Genomic DNA, 6992 nt, shown 5'->3' with positions numbered 1-6992 from the left:
GCGGAAGCGCCCAGACCTGCGCTTCTTACACGTAAACGAAGCACAGTGAAGCAAAATGAAAAGTTCCTCAGTCACACAAGACACATTCCAAATGCTCCGCAGCCACAGGCGTGACCTGAGGCTCCCGTATCGGACAGAGCAGGTTCCAGAACGCTTCCATCACTGCACAAAGATGCCTGCCTTGACCCCTGGGACGCCCGGACCTGCGGGAACAGGGCCAGAGTTTCCCCCCCCACACGCTGGGGGCCTCCCCAGAGGAGATGGGGGATGTTTGAGGCGGGTCTTTTGCATGAGCAGGGGTTTGCAGGTGGAGAACAGGGAGGGGAGGAGAGCGAGGCAGGAGAGATGGACGGAGGCTGGACCACCAAGGGCTCTGGGCACTGGGGAGCCGTGAGAGAGCTTTAAGCTGCGGGGCAGGCAGCGCCAGCTTTGCCGCGGAGGAGGCCGCCTGGCAGCCCCAGTGGATGAGTTGGGGCTAATGCAGGAGGCGGGCGAGGCTGCCGTCCCTGTGGAGGCGCTCGGCACTCTTTCCCCCCCCCCCCCGCCCAGGCATCAAAGTCAATCAGAGGGCTTCCCTGGTGGCGCAGTGGTTAAGAATCCGCCTGCCAATGCAGGGGAGACGAGTTCGAGCCCTGGTCCGGGAAGATCCCACATGCCGCGGAGCAACTAAGCCCGCGTGCCACAACTACTGAGCCCGCGTGCCACAACTACTGAAGCCCGTGCTCCTAGAGCCCGTGCTCTGCAGCAAGAGAAACCACTGCAATGAGAAGCCCGCACACCGCAACAAAGAGTAGCCCCCGCTCGCCACAACTAGAGAAAGCCCGCGCACAGCAGCAAAGACCCAACGCAGCCAAAAATAAAAACAAATAAATAAATTAATTAAAAAAAGAAGTCAATCAGAATAGCGCTCAGAGCCCGCTGGGTGGGGGAAGAGCGGGCACCGTGTTCCTCGCAGGTGACCGTGACGCCCCTGGACTTGCGGGCGTTACGTAGCAAGGGTTCCGTGCAGGCTCGGGGAGGATGGATGAACACACCATTGGACAGACGGGGCCTGAGGCCTGAGGCCAGAGCCTGGCCTGTCCTGTGGAGGTTTCACGGGCACTGGTGGAGGGGCGGGGGGGGAGCCCCAAAGGTCGGGCGCAGGCTCTCAGGAGTAGGAGCGGGGAGGCGGCCAGGTGGGGATTAGCTGAGGCCTGGCATGGCCAGAGGCCTCTCCATGGCCAGGAATCGGCCCTGCTCCTGGCAAGGACGTCTTGGCAGGAGAGGGCTTCTGCCCAGGGTGCTAATGCCCTCTTAATTAGCCAGGCACTTGCCAAGCAACTGCCGCCACAGCCTCACTTTACAAAACACACTCGGGCCTCAGAGCTGGTCCAGCACCGGCCATACTGTCAGGTGGATGGCCAGGTGCGGCCTCTGAGCTGCCCGCTGAGGCCAATCCAGGCCTTCCCCTCGGGGCTTCATGGTCCAGGATGACAGAAATAGAAATGCTTTGTAGGGACACGTTTTCGGTAACAGACATGGGGCAGGTCAGCCTCTGTACCTTTGCTCCAGCCAGCCTGGCTCTGCCCTGCTGAATTTCTATTCACCCAGCGTGGCCATCACTTCCTCCTGGGGGCCCTCCTGGACCTCACGGTTAACTCTGGGGTCTCCCCCACTGCCCAGGACAGCTCACTACGTGGGCCACGCTGTGGGCACCCACAGGTTTGCTTCCTGACTTAGAAGGGTTACACTTTAGGGGCAGGAGGGGGTGTCACAGATCTCTTGGCAAATCTGAGAAGAGCCACAGAGTGGGTCCCTGAGAACTGCATGTCCCCCCTAAAAGCTGGACCAGAGCCTCGCTGTTCTGTCCAGGCCACAGTTTCCCTACTTGTAACCTGGAGGCCCTGAACCCAGATTGGCAGAGATGTCTCTGGAGACGGGGTGATGGGGTGACAGCTGGTCCTGCCCTCCTTGGCTCTGACCCGACAGTGCTGGGGTGTGGCCCGTGGCCCTGGAAGGCACAGCTGTCCATCGGTACCTCCCACTTAGGGCACTAGTGAGGGGTGCGAGGGACGCAGGGATGCAGGGATGCAGGCCGTACCAGGCTGCCTCGAGGGGCCACAGGGGCAGAACAACAAAGACACCATTCACAGGCTCTGGGCCCTGAGGCCGGTCATCTATGGGGGCTGGGCCGTCGACATCTGTGCATCTGCAACGTGGATGGCCCTTCTGGCTCCTTACACACGCCTGGGACACACTTACCTCCTTTTGAGAGAAGGAAAAGTGAGGCTCAGAGAAGACAGGGAGCCCCCTGTTTATGGCTCTAAGTGATGCTGGCGGGAAACTCCCAGGATGTCACATCCTGTCCTTTTGCAAACGAGGAACTGAAGCTTCGAGGGGCCTCAAACCCTGGTCCCTGGACAACAGTCAAGACCAAGTGCAGGGCCCATGCCCTGAAAGCCGGCAGCCCTGGTCAGGTGTGACAGGAGGTTTCTAGCATCGAGATCCTGGCGGGCAAAGAGAGGGTGTGAGACTGCAAAGCTGGGGTGAAGGGGGAGCCCCAGGAAGGAGTGGGAGGTGCTGGGGGCGGGGCGGGGGACAATGGGAGACAGTGTAAGGCTTGATTTTGTCACTCCTAGCTGCGTGATTTGCTTATGTTCTTTTTTTCCCCAAGATTGATTGATTTTTTTAAAGTTGAGATAAAGTTCACATAACATACAGTTTTAAAGCACACAGTTCTGTGGCATTTAGTATATACATTCACAATGTTGTGCAATCACCACCTCTACTTAGTTCTTTTTTTTTTAATTTTTAAAATTTTTTGGCTGTGCTGCGCAGCATGTCGGATCTTAGTTCCCCGACCAGGGATCGAACCCTCGCTCCGTGCACTGGAAGCGTGGAGTCTTAACCACCGGACCGCCGGGGAAGTCCCTCTACTTAGTTCCGAAACACTGTCGTCCCCCCACCCCGCAAAGGAACTCCGTCCCCATTAGGCAGTCACTCCCCGTTCCCCGGGCCCCAGTCCCCGGCAGGCACCAATCTCCTTTCTGTTCGGTTTTCTTCGCTGCTCAGGCTGCTTCTCCTCATTCTCATTCGTGAAGTGGGGATGACACCCGGTTGCCGGAAAGTTAAAGCAGATAAAGCCCTCGGCACAGTGCCTGCAGCGCCTGGGATTGTGAGTGGTTTAATGCCCGCCTCCCGACCGGAGCCCAGCACCAGCGACCCCAGGAGTGGTGGGAGCTGGGGCCCGGGTCTCGGCGGCTGGGAGAAGTGGGGCTTGGGAAGATTTCCTCGAGGAGAAGCCATGGGGAGCCCAGAGGTGCCGGAGACCCTGGGCAGCGCAGCTTTGCCCCAGCCCAGGTGAGAGGGCTCAGCTCCGGGACAGGCACAGGTCAGGGCCTAGCTAGTCCAGGCAGGCATCTGCCCCTGGGATCAAGCCTGAAGCGTCAGGTCAACATGACAGCCTGGTAGGAATCTGATGACCTTCCACATGCCAGAGAGAATGGGGTGGAAACAGCCCTGGGGATGGAGGGGGTGGGGGGCGTTCACTGGAACAAGTCATCAAGGGATGTAAGTTAAGATGCAGAGCAAAAAAAAAAAAAAAAAAAAAAAAAAAAAAGCGAAATTAATAAAACCCTCAGAAATAAAGCTATGCACTTCTCTATCTAAATATCTATCAATATCTCCTACCTATCTATCATCTACCTATCACCTCTCCATCTCTACCTACATAATACATTTCTGAATAAAGGTACAGAGAGGGCTGGCAGGATGAGGTCCAAACACAACGCAACAGCACACACAGGACAGGACTAAGGCACAGGCGAAGATACAGGGTCAGAACGTCAGGGTTCATTATTGTTATGAACACGTTCAGGCAGACATAAAAAACACAGTATGTTGTGTCTTCTCGTGCCGTCACTGCTGGCACAATCATTACATCCTATCTATTCCCCACCACCACTCTTTTTTTGGGGGGGAAGGGAGGACTGGGATATTTTATTTTTTATTTTTATTCTTAGTGTGCTCGTCCAAAACTTTTTATTATGGAAATGTCCAAACATTTATTAAAGTAGAGAGACTTGGGAATCCCCTGGCGGTTCCGTGGTTAGGACTTTGCACTTTCACTGCCAAGGGCCCGGGTTTGATCCCTGGTCAGGGCCACGAGGTGTGACCAAAAAATAAAAATAGAGAGACTCACGGAAGGCAACCCCACCTACCCACCACCCTGTCTGGAATAGTTTAAGGCAAAACCCAGGCATCATGTCATTTCATAGGGAGCGTTTTTTCATGGCCTGAAGGATCTTAGTTCCCTGACCAGGGATCAAACCCGGGCCCTCAGCAGTGAAAGTGCCGAGTCCTGACCATTGGACCGCCAGGGAGGTTCCTTTAGGGAGTGTTTCTGACAGGTAAAGACATTCGTTTGTTGCTTTTACAAACACTGTACCATTATTATACCTACCTCTGTGCTGTCCACGAGGAACTCTGCATGTATTATTACTTCCATTTGACAGGTGAGGAAACTGAGGGTGGAGTAACCTATCGAAGGTCCCGTGGCAAGTATGTGTCAGAGCCGGGGGCCAAGTCAAGGCCTCCTGATTCCAGCTTCTGCTCCTTGGCTTTTGTGCTGGGATGCACCCCAGGATGTCATTTCAGGAAGCCCCTGCCCATCAGTGGTGGGTGGGCACAGGGAGTTCTCCAAGCCTGCTGGACAGGGGAGGAGTCTGAGTCTTTGTGGCTCAGAATCCTCACTCGGGGAACTGGGTTCAGGGCTAGCTGAGCAGCCCTTCCTGGTGGCCTCATTTTCCTGCCCAGACCAGGCAGGAGGGCGCCCGGCGGCCAGCCTGGGAGCGGCTCAGGCCTGGCCCCAGCCAAGCACCTCCGTTCTCCCCGTGCCATGCCCTTGTTCCGGGCAGCTCAGGTGGCGCCTGGGTTCCCGTGGGGCCCAGGGACACAGCGTCCGTGTTCCTGTCCTTCCCCAGAGGGACCCAAGGTGGAGCCTGCAGACAGGACCGTGTGACTGCACTGGACACAGAAGTGCCCAGTGTAACTGAGACTCGGGGAAGGGAAGAGGCGGGAACATGGGTGCAGAGCGGGGAAGGAGTTTTGAAAATGCTCTTTTGCTAAACTGACCTAAGATTTTGTTCCTATATTGGCTTTTCAGCAATAATTAATCATAATAATAATTTAAAAAAAAGCTGAGATGCTTCCCTCTGCCCTTATCCAAAGATCTATGGTCATGAGACTCGGCCATCTCGTAGTTTTCCCTGTACACAGGAGACCCCTCTTTCCCAGCAGCTGCTGTGGGCCAGGACTCCCTCACCCCCCAATCTCCTCCCAAGCTAGAACAAGGCAAATACGTATCACCCATATTGGCTTTGGACAGAGGACAGAGTGAGCTCCCCATCACCAGAGACATTCAAGCCAAGACTGGACAGCCTTAATTTTTTACATGGTGCCTGCTGGGTAAAGAGAAACATGAAAACATGTTGGTCTGTGGTTGAGGGCATCACTCTTGGGTGGAGGTTCTGGCCAAAGCAGGGCGTCAATAGCAACAACCCAAATGTCCATCCATATGGCAGCAGTTAAATAAATGGCACATTCATCCAGTGGATTATTACACAGCTGTGAAAGAGAACAAGGAAGGCACTCACGTACTGAAGCAGAAACTGGGTTCAGATGCAAGTACGAAAGCAGGATTGAAAATACTGTTTAAAGATGTAGAGATTTACAAGAATACAGATGCAGGTTTGCTTGTCTTTGACGTTCAAGGAAAGGAAAACAGACTAACAGCAGTTATGGAGGTAGTGGGTGGGAATGGGGGGAGGGGGAGGACAAAAGCCTTTTTAGGGTTTGGGAGATTTGAACTGTGTGAATATATTGTTTGTTCAGAAAAAAATTAAATATACTAATTTAGCTCCACACCTATTGAAACGAACCTCAGTTCTTCATATACTCACCCCTACACCGCCCCTTGCCCCCACTCCCAGGACTAACCTGATTTTCCCCAACATTTCAGGCTCTATGTTGTTCACTCGACCTGGACTGCCCTCGCCTGTAGGGAAATCCAAGATCCCCTTTCTATGTGCCCTCCCCCACACTGCTCCATTTGATTTTAATTTATTCAGCAAATCGGCCCAAGGCTCGCGGTCCTGGCCGACTGATCCTAAAGCTTTGTACTTCACCATCGCTCTGACTACGGGACTAGGGTCCTGGGGATTGCTGGTGACCCTGGGGGCTGGAGGGAGTCTGGCCCGCCCCCAGGACAGTTCCCAGGACCAGCTGGCATTTATGAGCACTGACCACGTGCCAGGCACTATTTTCTAGGTGCCTGATGTGTGGAGTCACCAACTTGTCTCCGTCTGCCCAAGACCTTCCTGGTTTGAAAACCGAGTGCCATGTCCCGGGAGCCCCCTCAGTCCCGTTCACAGCTCCTTCTGTCCTCTCAGCTTCTCTCCTGGGGCAGGTGCTATCATTATGCCCTTTTTAGAGATGGGAAAATCACGAACCAGGGATGTGCATTTGAGCCCAGGAAGCCCGATGCAGGAACCCAGGCTGCCACCATACCCAGCTGGGCTCGCCAGTCTTTCTATCTGTCAAAAGCATCACCCGGGAAGGCCTGGACCTGCTCCCACTCCTGGCTTGACTGAGAGGCAGGAGCCCCCAACCCCAGCCCCCTTCCTGGCCTCCAGGCTGCAAAGTTGTAGGAGCGGGAGTCGGGTCAGAATGGGGAGCTGCAGAGCCAGGAGGGAGGTGCCACCCAGCTGCCATCCCAGCAGGCACGTCTCAGCAGACTCCAGTCCTGCTGTCAGCATGGACCCCACCCCTAACCTTCAGTTATTCAGCTCCCTCTCCTCTGAGCCTTATTAGTTGGCCAGAGGGTTGGGGTCTCCCTTACTAGGGCTTCCTGGGGACTGGAACAGGTTCTGAGGGTGGCCAGGGACCACCCTCAGTGTCTGCTGAGCTCCATGCCCTCGGGGACTCTCAGACAACCCTGAGATGGGGGATTTGTA

The sequence above is a fragment of the Balaenoptera borealis genome (assembly GCF_965194805.1).
Source record: "Balaenoptera borealis genome assembly, chromosome: 16".
Lineage (NCBI taxonomy): Eukaryota > Metazoa > Chordata > Mammalia > Artiodactyla > Balaenopteridae > Balaenoptera > Balaenoptera borealis.
Note: the sequence above shows the minus strand (reverse complement) of the source record.